This window comes from Vicugna pacos, chromosome 5 (assembly GCF_048564905.1).
Source record: "Vicugna pacos chromosome 5, VicPac4, whole genome shotgun sequence".
NCBI lineage: Eukaryota > Metazoa > Chordata > Mammalia > Artiodactyla > Camelidae > Vicugna > Vicugna pacos.
Window position 1 is genome coordinate 18,014,112 of NC_132991.1, and position 16,434 is coordinate 18,030,545.

General features: G+C 38.6%; 1 protein-coding gene and 1 long non-coding RNA gene across 7 annotated transcripts in view; one reads left to right on the forward strand and one right to left on the reverse strand.

Moving 5' to 3' along the window:
- The window catches only part of THSD7B (thrombospondin type 1 domain containing 7B), a 760,456-nt gene that overhangs the window by 697,557 nt on the left and 46,465 nt on the right, over window positions 1–16,434 (forward strand). The window lies entirely within an intron of this gene.
- On the reverse strand, window positions 10,887–16,070 carry LOC116280649 (uncharacterized). The gene is made up of 2 exons (XR_004190124.2): window positions 16,001–16,070; window positions 10,887–12,641 (listed from the first exon to the last, which is right to left on the reverse strand). It is a non-coding gene; the product is annotated as an uncharacterized lncRNA (long non-coding RNA).

Sequence of the window (16,434 nt, forward strand, 5' to 3'; positions counted from 1 at the left end):
CGTAGTTGTGAATTTTCCTATTTTTCTCCTGTTACTGATTTTTAGTTTAGTTCCACTGAGGTTGGAGAAGATACTTGATATATTTTGAATTTTCTTGAATTTGCTAAGACTTGTTTTATGGCCTAACATGATCTCTCCTGGGGAATCTTCTGTGTGCACTTGAGAATAATGTGTATTTTCCTGCTGCTAGATGAAATGTTCCATGTACGTCTGTTAGGTCCATTTTGTCTATGATGGTGTTCAAATCCACTCTTTCCATTTTATTTTCAACAGTGGATCATCTATCCATTGTTGATAGTGGGGTATTAAAGTCCCCTACTATTATTATTTGCTATTTATTTTCCCTTTTATTTCTGTAAGTATTTGCTTTATATATTTAGGTGCTCCAGTGTTAGGTGCATACTTGAAATTGTTACATTTTCTTGGTAAATTGACCCATTTATCACGATATAATGATCTTCTTTGTCTCTTGTGACTCTTTTTAACTTAGTCTGTTTTGTCTAACTTTAGTGTAGTCACTACTACTCTCTTTTGGTTTCCATTTGCTTGGCATCTTTTTCCCTTCTTTCACTTTCAACTTACGTGTGTCCTTAAAACTAACGTGACTTTCTTGTAGGCAGCATATGTCCAATTTATTGTTTTATTTTATGGTTAATATCTAATTTTATCTAAGGAGTCTTTGCCTAACCCAAGGCCATAAAAACATTCACCTATATATTTTTTTTCTCTAAATGTTTATAGGTCTAGTTTTCACATTTGCATCTATGGCCCATCTCAGATTTGTGTGTATGTGTGTGTGTAGCATGGCTTAGGACTGTCATCAGGTTGGGTTCTTCCAAACCTGGATCCTGAGCCAATAACTCAGTGTAAATGATTTACTAAGGAGTAACCAGTAGGGTAGTGGGGAAGCAGAATTATAAAAGTAGAGAAACCAAGCAAGGGTGCCACTTGAAATTAAGTCCCCGATTCAGCCTGATTTGGAAAGCAGATCCTGGAGCATAATTACACTGCAGAGTTGTCTCTTCTTAAGGCAGAGGAACTAGGCTCATATTCCTTGTCACCAGTCATCATCCACTAAAAAAAAAAAGCTGCCTTTGTGGGGTTGGGGATTAAACCTTGTAGGCACTTTAGATTCTCCTTAGGGTTTCAGAGAGGTAGGATAAACGTCCAAGAGCAATCATTTGAGAGTCTTGGGTGCAAGTCATTAGGAGCAAAGCATGCAGAAGCAGAGAAAGGTGTTCTCAGAGCTATTTAAAAGATGCAAAGTAATCTGAATGGTGCACAAAGAGTATGCACTGTAGAATGGATGCTCCCCACCTGCATACAGATAGCTCATTTCTCCAGCATCATCTGTTAAGGAGACCTCCTTTTCTTCTCTTTGTATAACATCAAGTGAACAGTTACATGTGTTTCTATTTCTAGACAGTCTGTTCTATTTTATTGATCTATTTATCTATCCACATACCAATATCATACTGTCTTACTTACTATAGATTTAAAATAAGAATTAAAATCTGGGAATTAAAATCTTCCATTGTTCTAATTCTTTAAGATTGTCACAGCTATACTGTGTCTTTTGCATGTCCATGTAAACTTTAGTATTGAATCAGCAATTTCTTCCACCAATCTTTTGACCGATATTGCAGGGAATCTATAGATCAGTTTGGAGAAGATTAACATCTTAACAGTAACCTTCCAATCCATGAAGCTGGTATATCTTTCCATTTGAAGGTCTTCTTTAATTTCTTTCATCAATGTTTTATAGTTTTCAGTTTTGACGTCTTGCATATCTTATTTCTTCTGTTTTTGTATTTTCGGTGTTATTGTAAGTGAAATTGCTTGTTTCACTTTCCCATTGTTGATTGCTGATATGCACTGATTTTCAAACATTAACCTTATATATTATTTCTGTGCTAAAATCACTAGTGCTAAAAACTCTCCTTTCCTGTAGAAAAGTCTTTCCAGTCTTCGTGAGACAGACTCCTTATATTTCATCACCGTAGTGCATGTCATGGCCTCCAAAACGCAAATGCTCCTCTTTAATGCATTCCCTGTGCTTATTTATCTATTACAAAATGGCAATATTTAATTAAAAGGAGATGCAAAATGCCACACCTGCTCCTTATATTTGTCAGTCTGTTCATATCTTCTCATGGGAAGTAATACGAGAAGATTGTTGTGCTGTGTTTCATAAGTCCCGGCATGCTTTTTATCAGACATACGTATGCACATGGCCAGCTAAGCAGCCCTAAAACAGACACATCCTACCAACCAAGAGACACACGCTTTCTCAAAAGGGTGAGAGTGATGAAATAGGTAAAAATGTTTTCTGATTCCTAACACTTTTGTTACTTTGTATAATTCCAAATCAGCTTTTGTTTAGCTTAAAACGTTTTCAAATGTTGATCCATCACAATTTAAGTAAAGACTTACTGTGTTGGCATGGTTTGGAAGTATTCAACTTTCACATTGATCAGAATGAACTATCTTTTATAGATAAGCTCGTATCTATTTTTGCTGATTGTCCTTTATGAAGAATCTGATTTTAAAAATACACATACATACATTTCCATGTGTGGCAATAACTACAGATACAGATGCATCATGAGTGATGTATGAGTCATTTATTATAATGTCATTTATTATAACTAAAATAATGTTATTTATTATAAACTCCTTAATAATGTCATTTATTATAAACTCCTTTAGGTGAAGGTTATAGTAGCTGCCTATTTAATATTTTAATTCAAATGAGAAAGTATTAAGTATAAATTGAGGAAGCTTACACATTGCTGGGTACTTTTAAAGATCTCTGTGATTCAAATTGTTAAAGAAAACTCAGAATCTCAGTGAAGAAAACAGGTGTTTACACAAGTGGCAAAAACAGAAAAGTACAAAGTAGTCAAATGTATTTCAGCCTTTAAATCTTATTATGGGGCCCTGAGATTATTATAAACACAAGAGGTTGAGAAAAACAGTAGTAAAAGTCATCAAACACAGGCAAAATCGTGAATACATGCTGTGTGATAGAGCATCCTCCATGGACAGGGCAGAACGTGTCTTACCTGGAGTCCAGTGTAGCTGTTAACAAACTGCAGGGATTCGGGTAAATGGGAACAGAGAACAAAGGTCTTGAACGGCAGATTAAGGAATTATTTTAAAATTGGCAGCATATAGAATGAGTATGTGCTTTGAAAACTGCACACTTCCTGAAGACATCCATTAAAAATATTCCTTTAATTACACTTCATTTAGCTGTGTGTTCAAACACACATTTTCTGATTGCTCAGATGAGCAGGTAAAGCTCCTGAAACCAGCATCTTATTGTCATAGTTAAACGTACTCTGATAAAGTATCAAACAGTTCTTAGCTGTATCTCAACTTGTATTTATCTTACCTTGAAATACAATTAACTGACTTCAGTCAAAGTAATCAAAGTGCACACAGAGTTAATGTGAGAGTTGTGCTGTGAATTTCTGATATGTTTGGTTTCTTTTATTTTTCTTCTTTTCTTCCTTCTCTCTCTCCTTGTTCTCCTCCCCCCACTCCCTCCTCTTTTTCCTCTTGCTCCTCCCTTTGCCTCTCCCTCCCCACCCTGTATGGAGGACTTCTCCCCTCCCTTCTCCTCCTTTCCCCTCTCTTCCTCCTTCTCTTCTTCCTACTATTCCTCTTTCTTTCTTTCCTTCTCTTCAAAATTGGTGGTACTGTGTAGTATTTTCTATGGTTTAATAACAGTGGATTGATCGGTGCATTTACTCCCCTCTTACTATATATTTGACATTATTTATAAAGGTTTAAAATGAGATAATAAAACAAGATGATTACATACTTTTTTCAGAGATGCTACAAATGTGCATTACCATAGCAACAACAGACTATACGAATATAACATTTGTTCATTGCTTTCATAAATATTTAAGCTATTGTGTGGTTATTTCACACACACACAAAAAAATGTTTTGAAACCAGTATTTCTGACAGCCCAGTCTCCAAAATCATGGGTATGAAGTCATATGGTATGTGGTTTTGAAATTTTGTTAGAATGGAGATTAGTATATTGGAAGTGGCTAATGTTAGGCATAATGTAAGAGTACATTTTAGCGCAGCTTTGAAAAAGTTAGATAACCTGGGAGCTATAAAAGACAGGGTAAAATATATGGCACAATAATGTGTATCTTTTTCCCTCTGATTATTCTACATTTATACACACACGTGCGCACCTATGCACACAAACACAGAGTTATCAAAGGAAAATATCAAGACAGAATAAAATGAGGTTCTTCAGAATGTGCTGATGAGTGCGGAGGAAATCCGCAGTGAGAGAGAGATTGATGATAATTGCATACCTTTACACATACGATCTCAGAACCGTACTGGGGGGACTTGGGACAGATCAGATCATGTCCATATTGTATATGAGGATAAAAGGCTAAGTAGTTTTCCCAGAGTACAACAGCTAGTTTTGGTCTAGTTAGTATTCCAAACTAACTTATTCTGATTCTTTCTTCTATTAAGGGGTTAGTGAAAAACTTTGAGGTCAATTTTTAATGAAATGTAACATAGCACTTCTATTTTCAATAATAAAGCTCTTTGCCTTTTTCTCTGCCCTTCCCTACTCAGACTTTTCCAGAGATGTTGTAACGAGAATTATTTTGTTAATATAATACACTTTTACAGTTTATCCTTATTGCAAATGACCCTTAATTTGAAAGACATGGGCTGAAATTTTAGTTGGGCAACTCTTTACAGTAGACCATCACTGTAATTAATGTAACAAATTACTGTTGCCATGGACAGTTGAACAGTACATGGAAATAGATTGTTGGATACAATCCTTGTCTTAGTGGCATTTAGAATAATGGAATTCTGCCTTTAGTATCAAACATCTGTAAAACTGAGTTATAGTTCTCTGGCTTTAAAACAATCTGAGACCATGGAATTCTCAGATGTCCATCAGGACTCAGGGCATGGTCTTTTAGGGCTTGAAAACAGACATCTTTATGTCTAAAATGCATCCTTTGTCTGAGCTGTCCATTTACTAATCCAAGAAGGTCCAGTGTGCAAAGGGTGGGGGGAGAAAAGTACTTTAGAAAAGATGGTGCTTGTTTGTAGCTATCTTATGGCTACAATAAAATTTATCTGGGAATCAGAGGAAGAGCTGGCTTCTGGTTCATTTAGTTGTTTGCATCGTTGACAAGGAATGATTTGATCAGTGGCCAAGAGACAGAGAATATATAGTTCAAGAAACTACGAGCATCATCAAGACAAGAAGACACAAAGTCATTGAAATATGTTGTGTTTCAAGCACACAAGATAATTCAATTTTGTAAAACTTATCTTTCGAAGTTTATAAAAGAGCACTATTCTTATGGAGTTTAAGATGAAACCTACAAGGGTACACAGTGTTGGCAGTTACAGGTTAATTACTTTAAACCGGGGCTACGCTGTTTATTGGTAAGATGCTGACTATTCAAATTATAATTAGATTATCTATATATAGAGTTATAATTGCTTTTCACATCTGCAACATAGTTATTTAAGTAACTGTACCTCAGAGGGTTCCTGAGAGAAATAAATGACCTAACATGAAAGTCCCTGGTGATTTAGCATGGGGCTCCCTTTTCCTACGTCTCTCACTTCCTCACCCTCTGTCATCCCTGTTCATGTCTGTTCTTCACCTACTCTTTCTTCTTTCCTCTCTTTCTTCTTCATTTATGTCTTCAAGCTGTATGCATTTGAGTATTTTTTTATAAAGAACCAGAAAAGCCCAAAACACTATATTTGTTTTGGTGCAGGTAGAATGCAAATTAGTCCAATTCCATAATGTTCCGCCAGATGGTGCGTTTTCCAGATGGTAGCCAGATAAGCTTAGAGCTCCTTAGAACCTTGAAATACATCACTCTGCTCCATCTGACAAATCTGAAATATGGGATTCAGAATAAAAGATTTTTTTCTTTTTCACGCTGTAGCAAAATTTCAGTAAGGCAAGTAGGCTCTTTATCATTTGGGTGCAGAGAACTTTGTCGACTACAGATTCTGTCCTGCATTCCAGAGCTGTTCACTAATTCACAGAATTAAGGGCTTACAGGAGAGCTGGTGAACATCTCCATTGGCTGTACAGTAAGTTAGGATACAAGCATTTATTAGACAGTTATAACTGTTCAAAACCCACTAGAGATGCATTCACTTTAGTTTAAGGGTTGCACATTTCCCTACAAATGGCTTGTTGTGAATAATGTAAATTGCATCCCTGAGAATAAATTAAATACATTTGCCGCTATTGTTAATGTGTTGGAACAGTTGGGCCATAAATCACTTGAACAACATTTATAGATTACTGTAGTCTATCTAGACCGAGCTTGTAAATAGCTGTGTAACTCATAATTCAGTGATTTGCAGCCCTCTGAAGAAAACCTTAGAGATTTTTCTCTTGTTTTTCTCCCCTCCCTTCTCCTATGATATCGACAAACATCTAGCTCAAAGAAATTCATTTTGAACACTTTTATAAAGCTTTTCTTTATAATAGAAGCTAGAGGATTTAATATATAACAAAAAGGAATCCACCAGAAGCATATAGAGTGGCTCACTGCCCATTGGTGGGCCATCACTCTTGTATCCTTCTGGTCTTTCCCTATCAAGCCATCCTTTCTGGAAGCCTCTGGAATTCCCTATAGGGAGAAACCATTTTCCAAAGCCTTGAGGCTTCCTTTGTCCTTTCTTTTCTCTCCTTGACCTTCCCCCCCCCCACTCCCCCACCTCTTTTCCCCTCTGCCTCCACCCCCAACAACATTATCATAGGAACCAATGCAGACACATTTTGTCTACTCTCAACGCCATCAATTCATTAGAACTTAGGGCACATCGGAAGTAAAATGGTCATTCAGCTTTAGAACCAATACAGACCATTGATTTCAGTTTTATCCTTGAAAATAAGAGTGAGTAAAAAAGTGTTTCTCTGTGCTAGGCATTTTGTGTGCATTATATCATTTAATACTCGTAATATAGCATTAGCCCCTTGTATTAGGGAGGAAAGTGAAATATACAGAAGTAAAATTACAAATTATACCCACAATACCTGAGGTTGCAGCATCTGATTTTGAAACGGAGCCTAATTCAAAAGCCAGCATCTGTGTTCTTTCAGCTTGACCTATTTGTTCATAACTATGGTGAGCTATTCCAATCTGAGGGAAATACGTCACGTCTGTTCGATAGAATGCTCTGACATTTTGCCTCCATTAACTGTGCTTGACTCTCCTAACCTGCAGTGGCCCTCTCCCTCCCACATTTACCTTTGTTCCTTTCCTTTGCCTCTTTCTGGTCACATTGGGCCTCCAGGCTGAGAGAACCGCCATGCTTCTTGAGGGAATACACTCCAAATTATCTTTTAAAAGGCTTGCTCTTTTCTGAGTAGGTGTCAATAGGGAGTGGAGAGTCCTTGCAGTGGGGGTTCCGTTAGTGCCCCACGTGTGTGTGTGTCTGCCATCCCCGAAGACTCTGCTCAGCAGACATCAGCCCTCGTTCGCTGACTCACATCCCAGAGTTTGACTGTGGTCTGTTTTGTGCTCCACCAATTTTCAGCTTGTTCCTGGTGGCCCTTGATTGAGTGGCCCCAACCTTGGAGTAATCAGTGATGGGTTGAAACTTGATAGCTCTTGGTTTTCATTTAGATGATGCTTTGCTGAACTGCCGTCTCAGGGCACAGCGCAGCAGAAACCTCCCACCAAACCTGAGTGTCCCCCAGTTGCAATACGGACAGCATGACTTCATCTTTGTAGAGTGCTTTTTGTGTTCCGAGTACTCTCAGACTTATTTCACTGTCTTGACTTCATGGTGAGTTATTTGCAGGGTTAATCTCTGAGTGAAGAAATGAAGGCGGAAAAATGACGTTTATTGCTGGAGGCAACGGCTTTAGGTTTCTAAGGAAATAGATTTCTGCCAATGCCGGCTTCGCAATTACAATGTGCTAATACCGGTTCTCAAAATCTCTGACTTTCTGCACAGGATAGTTTTGACATAGGACTATTCAGATGATTGGATAGCGTGCTTGGCATATTTTAGTCACATGCATAATTTAGAACAGGGAAATGAAGACTGATTAGCCGTTGTGATGATAATAAAATTAGTCATCTTGATACTGAATTAATACTAAATTATTAATGCATAAATATCACTCATAAAGCAGGTATACAAAGACAGTACTTGATGCAGCTGTTGACATCCGGGAAAATAGCAGAGAGGGGCTGTCGAGAGTCTGGTTTCTGTTCTGCTCTTTAAGTTGTGTCGCTTTGACGGGTCACGGACGCTCTTTGAAGCTCAGTTTACTGATCTGTAAAAGTGAGTGTAATAGTCACCTTCTGGAATATCAGATGATTTTATTGGGATTACAAATGCATCAAAAATTAATAATATTGAAAATGTTTAAACATCAAAGAGCCCAAATGTCACTTACAATAAATGTTTGTAATTGCTCATAGCTTCCTGAAAGTAGCTACAGAGTTTTCTTCACAAACTATGAAAAGTGACTACTCAACTTTTTAAAATAGTGAAATACAAAACTTGATTTTTAAAAATGACTTTAATTCCTCTTTGATCTATGTGAGATCTGTCTTTACTGTCAATGATATTTCATTATTATGATGGCTTTTATTAACTTTAGTATCAAACTACTATGTATGAACAGTTTTGAACTCAGGTTTGTCATCTATACTCCATTATACTTGTGATTTCTATTCCATCCCAAATGTATGTTTCATGTCCATGAAGAAAAGGCCAGGTTTTCACTTTGAATTTTAAACGTGCATTTACAGTACATGAAGGTTATCCTACAAGTCCTTCTTTGCATCATTTCCGTCCCCCAGGTTGGTAATATAGGGGAAAAAATGTGAAAATACAATTTCCCCCATGGCACACTATAGCACTGATTGCCAGGGAATGAAATGGCATGTCTGATGAGTCATAATTGACAGAGCTCTCTTGCTGGTTTTTGTACACACTTCAGCTTTTTAAAATTTATGTTTCTCTCCAAGTCTTAACTTCCTTTCCATTGTGGTAACAATACACATACTACCATGAGAAAATATCTCTGAATAATTTCAAGTGCACTATGGTTTCTTAAAGAAGGATGTTAATGTGTTTGATATTAGATTTATCATATCCTAGTAGTATTCCTTAGGTTTTCATATTTGTTGGGTTTTTTTAAGGTTTACACTACTACATGTATTATATGGTAGTAATAGAGAAAAATAATAATACTTACAGGTAGAAATATTATGGGTGTTTTTACCTTAAAATTAGTTTATATATTTTATGGAAACCACAGTCCCATCCCTCAGATTTTTCCCCATTCCAAGAGGTGCCCAGAGAAAATGCAATTTGATTGCAAGTCTTATTTTCTAGGTGCTAATTTTCATCTTTAGAGGCAAGTGTTAGATACATAGCAATGCTGAATAAACAACTGCAAGAAATAAGTTTGAGATTTAGAAACAGCCCAAACACACTGTATTTTCTTTCCTCTTTGTCTCCCTTCTAAGCACTGGCACTTTGGGCAAGTTATTTAACCTCAGTAAGTTAAATAGTTAGACTAATAGTGCACATCTCAGAAGGCAGAGTAGAGATTGAAACGTGTAAGTCATTTAGCATGGGGTCTAGCACATCATACAAAAATAAATTCAACCAATTTCAATCATCCATGATAAATGCTCTGTTAGGCAGTAGGGCACTGGCAGTGAAGATTCCTTGTCCTCATGGAACCTCCAGTCTAATGAGGAATGCAGAAAATCCCTACTGTTTCAACAGAGTAGAATGTGTTAAAAGAGCAAAACAAACGGTGTCATGAGAGCATATGCTGGCACATGGTCTAATCCCAAGGAGGATCGGCGAAGTTTTTTAGGAGAGAATATTTATATGGAAACTTCAGAGAAGAGTAAGGGTTAGTTACGCAGAGGAGTGATGGGGAAGAAGGGAGAAAAAAGAAAGAAAATGTTTGGTGTGAGTGAGAGCCTAGAGCAATGGTGTGACTACAAAGAATGAACCCAGGTCAGAGTCCCATGTGGGTGCCCTCCATGTTGGTAGCCCTGTGTATAGACGTTTACAAATATTAATACTTCAACGAGGGATCAGTCTTGAAACCAGTGCTGTCCAGTCTTAAGATTCATCAGCCGTGAACGTTCTCATTCGTATCTAGTACATGCGGTGCCCTGAAGTCAGCAGCCCTGTGTTTGGGCTCTCCTTCTAGCAGGTCAGATGACTTTGGCTACCCAAGGATAGGATTCTTCTGAGAAGAAAGGGTCCCAGTAATCTTTGGTGGGAGAGGAAAGGCAGAACTGGAGAGTGAGATCTCAGACACATTCTAGATGCAGTGGTGGACCCCTTTTCTTTGGTTTGTGGTCGGGACTGGAATTGGAATAGGGCATAAACAGTAAAACAAAAATATCACAGAATCGACGTTTAGTCTTCCCGGGTCTAAAGAGGGACCCAGCACTCCTACACAGCTGATAGAGACCAAAACTTCTGTCCTGGGATTCTCATTCCAGACAGCATCCTAGGGCCCATTCCAGGCCGGGAGTTCATTGCTTATTCTGACTCGTCTTCTTTATTTGGTCCTTGAAGGGTTGGGGTTTAGAGTGAAAAACGAAGGGTAAAAGGAGAAGAAGAAAAAGAAGGGAGAGGGAGAGTGATTGGGATTAGGGGTGTATGTGCCCTCAATTCAAACAGGAGCTTCCACCTCAGGATGCTCCGGGTGGGAGAGAGATGGTTAGGAGTGCCTGCTTCATTTATGTCATTCATTAATGTCTCCTGAATATTGGTGTGTCAGTGCCATTTATAGTTCTTGTTGGACAAAAGTTATTTAGAAATGTTTCAAATTTACAAAAAATCCACATCACTAATTTTCAAGTTAGCCACGTATGCTTTATTAACTTTCTCTCTGCCTCCTCCATACATAGACACACACATGCGCGTATACATATATGAAAAATAACAGTATATTGTGCATATATACACACACCATTAATATTTCTGAGCCATCTGAGCATATGTTGAAGGCATCACACCCCTTTACCCCATAGTATCTTTAATTCAATATGCCTTTCCTAAGAACAATTTGCTAACATAATCACACAATGGTTAAGAAATTCAGGAAATACAATGTTGACATAGTACTTACAGCTCCTTTCTAGGCCATATTCCCATGTTCTCAGTGGCCCAGAAATGCCCTCCAGAGCATTTATATTCCTTTCATAGCAGGATCCAGACCATATTGCATTTGATAATCATCTCTTTTGTTTCTTCCATCTTTCTTTCTCTTGTATGAGTTTGAAATGTTCGAGGAATGCAGGGCAGTATTTGGACTTGGATTTGGGTCATTCTTCTTTCTTCATTCCCCAGCCCCAACAGTTATATATAAGCAGCAGACAGCCTCGGACACTCCGATTGGATATGCCATACATCACTCATCTGTTCCAGGGTCGCTGATTGGATTATAAATATTCACGTTCACAATTCCTTAGTGTCATGAAATACCAGCCAGAAGGACTCTCTCAGGGATGTCTCTGACCATTATAAAATCTCTGCCCACACATCTTAGCCAAGCAAACATCTCCTGGTATTGATGTGTCATCCTGACATCCTCTTAGCAGTAGCCCAGCAAAGCCATACCAGGACCATTATGTCATCTTGATGATACCATAGCTTCTGCCCCTGCTCTTGTCATCCTGTTATACTGAGACATGTGTCTGGCATGCCTTCCAGTTAACTCCCTAAATTGGATGAGTCAGCCCCTAGACTGAGAGCGTCTTTCATGAACCGTGGGCTCCTCGGAGACAGGCAGTGAGCCATATTCATTGTCCTGTCCCTAGCTTGACTCTGCCACCCTTCAGTCTGTGGTTTGCCTCGCTTTTTGGTTAGTCTGTAAGCCACAGTTCCTGGTGTCCGTTCTCTCTCTCCTTTCCATCTCTGATTAGCACTGTCCATGCTACATGCTTTCCAGGTTAAAATAAATAGCAGCCACAATAACCACGATCGCAGCGAAGCTCTGTGATGCCCTGTTGCACCTACTGTCCCCGCCTCCGCAGAGTCCACAAGCATCGCTACTTTACAAGGAGAAGAGCTGAAGATACTGAGGAGCAAAGTAATGCTTCCAGACTGAAATCCTGGTTTGAGTTCCTACTGTACAGTGGTTTTACTCTTCGAACTTTCAGTGTCACCATCTGGAAAAACGAGGATCCTCAGAGTGCACCTAGTTGGACTCTGAAAGGCTTTAGGAGATAATCTCATGGAATGTTCACCCCAATACTGGGTGTGTGTTCTTCCTGTAAAATGTTGCCTGTCTATTATTTGGGGGACACGACTGCATCCAGAATATAGTCTCAGTCTCAGTCTCCAATGTTATTACCCACTTAATCTCTCAAAAGACAAGCAGAAGCTGTAAGAGGCTATTCCACTATACATAGAGTTGCATGTCGTACTGGCCCCCTCAGATCTAGGGTAAAGTAGAGGAAGAAACACAGTCTCTCATTGTAGGGCCCAAGATTCCAGCCTCTGGCCTCTCTGGCCAGTAACTTTAGTTTACAGTATTTTAATTCCTGATCAGGTTTGCAGTGATGTCATAGCAAATATTCCTCTGTTGTACGCTGTCTTTTGACCTGTGTAAAATACAGTGATAATAAGAGTTCATTACACTTGCCAAATCCAAAATTTCCAGGAACTCGGAATGCTTACATTCATTAATCTCATTTCACTCATTAAATACCCCAAAGTCCTGGGAGGGTAAGTGATAAATATTTGCTCTCTTTCAGCCGGTGAAAAGGCCAGGGTGCTCTTGCAAGGCTTGGGCTGTCACTCACTCATACAATCTTGTAGAAATCTGTGTATGGAATATCTCTTATGGGTCTGGGCCTACCAGGTACTCGGAATATCACCCATCAGTGAGAGCAAGTCCCAGCCCTCCAAGAGCTTGCATTCTAGTAGAAAGGAAAGACATAATGAAAACCAAACATCAGAACACACCAATTTAATGTATCAGGTTAGTGGTAAGTGATAAGAAGGAAAAATAATGAGACAAAGCGTGACATGGAAGAGTTGCTGACATTCCTATACAGCTTTGTCAAAGAAGTCTCAAATAGGGGAGCACTTGAGCAGGGCCCTGACGGAAGTTAGAGGGCAAATCATGTAGGTGCTGGAGGAAGAGCACTGCAGGCAGAGGGAACAGCAAGAACAAAAGCCCTGAGACCAGGAGTGCTTGGAGTTGTCCAGGAACACCCGGGAGGCCGGAGTGGTGAAGGAAGCAGTGGACAGTGAGCATCGAAGGCCATGAGCATTCACAGGTGGTGATGGACCAGTCTGTGCAGGACCTTGTAGGTCCTAGAAAAGGACTTAGTTTTCATGCTAAGTTGGGAAACTATTGCAAAGTGTGGAAGAGAGAAGTTAAGTGATCTAATTTGTGTTATTTTAAAAGATAATTCTGGCCCCAGAGTTCAACATCATCTATAGAACAGGAAGGGCAGAATTAGTTATGCAGTTACCGTTATCATCGAAGTGAAAGGTGACTGTGACTGACCAGGGTGGGAGTGATGCAGATTGTGAGAAGCAGCTGCATCATAGATTTTATTTTGAAGTTGGAGCTGAAAGGATCTGCTCAGAGTATGACTGTTAGATGTAAGGGGGGAAAAAAAAAAGAATCAAAGATGACTCCTAATTTTTTGACCTGAACCTCTGGATGGCTAGAGTTGTCATTAACAGAGATAGGAGAGATTTGAGGAAGGTGCTGAGGTCCAGAAAATTAGGAAGTTGTTATCGTACAAATCAAATTCCAACAGTGGTTTGAGGACAGTGGTTTCCAAACTACAGAGTGTACCAAAATCACCTGCAGAGCTTCTTAAAACATAGATTGCTGGACCCTTCCCTAGACCTGTTTTTTTTTTTCCCTCCCCACAGAGTTTTTTGATTCGATGGGTGTGGGGTGGGGGTCAATAATTTGCATTTCGAACAAGTGCCAGGTGATGTTGGTGCTGCTGGTGCCGGGACCACACGTGGAGAACCACTGCTCTAGTCCCGGATGTATCTGCGGAAGAGGTCAGCTAAGGTAAAGAGAATGCCCAGATCATTAGACGAGAGGAGTGAAGTCACAGGTGCTGGAGTGCTCTCCGTGCCTTACTGCCGGAGCACGCGCTTCCGGCCAAGCTCAGCGTGTACTGGCCCATGACTCAGCTTCTGAGCATTGACTCCACTTTCTATCCTGTCACAAAGAACCCTGTGAAAGGGAACACTCTGAATGGAACTGCTCTGTCAATACATGAAGCCTTCACTTAGGCACCCACTTCATTCTCCCTCTTGCAGGTCGCGTTTACCTAGATAGAGCACAGGCACCAACCAAGCCCCCCGCCCATCTCCTGTGGGAAGGGGTATGTTTAGGAAAGTAATTTTTCTTACATATTTACATTTAAGAATCATATTTGTGCTCTTTATCCCATATAATTGAAAATAAATGCATGCTTTCTAGGTATAAACTCAATCTAGTAATTGTTCTATCCTAAAATTAATCCTGGCATTTAAAGAAGCAAGTAGTTTTTATGGTAGAAATACTATAGAAAGAAAAATAGAATGAAAAACCACCCCTTTTTAAAAAGTTACAGTTCATACTTGCAAAGTAAAAACCAAACATACCTATATAAATGAAAACACTGTGTTGCACTATTGATCGTGACAGTCTAGTGGAAAAATTCTTTTGATAAGCATTTTTTATTAGATTGGTGGCTTTTAAACCTTTTTGACCATGACATTGTAAGAAAGACATTATACATCACAAACGATTACATACATTATTACTTACTTATGGGGAGATATAGATATAGATATAGATAGATATAAAACAGAAATAACCTTTTCATGAAATAATTTTCATCCTGAGTCTATGACATATTTTCCATGCTATGCTCTATCAGTTTTAAAAGTGCTGATTTTTTTTTTAAGTGCTGAATTTGATTCCCTAAACTGAGAACCAAGATGGCATCGCTGCTGAGAACATGGACTATAGAATTAAACTGATGGGGTTGGAATATTGGTTCTTCCCTTGTCTAGCTACGTGATCTTGATGAAGTTACTCAACTTCTTTGTGCCATCAGTATAAAGGGGAAAATAATATATCTACCTCAGAAGGCTGTTATGAGGATGAAATAAGTTAAATAGCTTACAACAGCGACCAGGACACAGTAAACACTATGAAAGTATTCATTATTAATACCAGGTTGACAACCCACTAATATGTCATAACCTGAAGTTTGAAGTTTGAAAAAAAATTACTTCTTTAGATAACCTAGATTGATCTCACCTGCCACCTTGGCTTCGAACACATTAATTTACAAACTCACAAATTAAATAAACTTCCTCCAAGGCAAACTTAAGAAACCCCTTTGTTTTATAGGGAGGATGAAAAAACTGCATTGCCTTGTAAAACCTTGACATGTTCTTTTAAAATGTAACTGTTAAGTCTTTTGGAGAGACAAGGTATGATCTCTTGGAAATCCAAAGCATAAAAGGAAAATCCTCCCTGAAAGGATGTTTTATTCATTGGTGCAATGCCTTGAATTTAATGTATTTTCAAAAACTATTTGTTTAAAGTGAATGGAAACCTTACTGGAAGAGTTCTTGATTTACATAGATAATAAATTAATAATTTTGTAATTTATGAAGAATTTCCCATTCAATGTGTCTTTAAATCTATAACCCGTGTTTCTGAAAATGTGTTATATGAAATGCTAAATTAATACATAAAAGTTTGAGACCCTTAGAGTCACAATATATAGCATAATAATAGGTAACTGGCAAAAACCAAATAACCCCAAATTATAATCATTCAAATGGTATATAATTTTATCTGTCTCCCAGCAAACAGTCCCAAGTGGGATTTCTTGGTGAGGAAAGGACACTTCTTGCTCCATACCGTCATCCTGGAACGCAGGCTAACGGAGCATCTGTCAGAACTCAGTTACATGGTCTCACTCACCTGCAAGGAAGGCTGGGATACATGGTCCACTCCTGGACCATGGAAGAAAAGGAGAGACTAGATTTTGATGACTTTATAGCAGACTCTGTAAAGATAAAGTAAAGGGTAAAGATATAGTAAAGGTCTACTGCAAAAATCCTTATTTAGAACTGTTTAGCTCAATGTTCCCTAAATGCATTTAACTATGAAATTCTTTTCTCTCTCGGCACCTATTAACACACTGTAGAAAGCAGCATACTTTGAGAAAGACTGATACCTGGAGACTCTCAAATCACATAATGGAATGAAACCTACATTTTCCAAGGATGATCAGAGAGAGATTTTCTAAACTTTTAAAAATAGTAATTTTAAAATAAACACAGAAAACTATGTAAAACAAATTCTACAGGTTAATTATCAGGCAAACACTCTTGAGACAGCCACTCAGGTTAGGA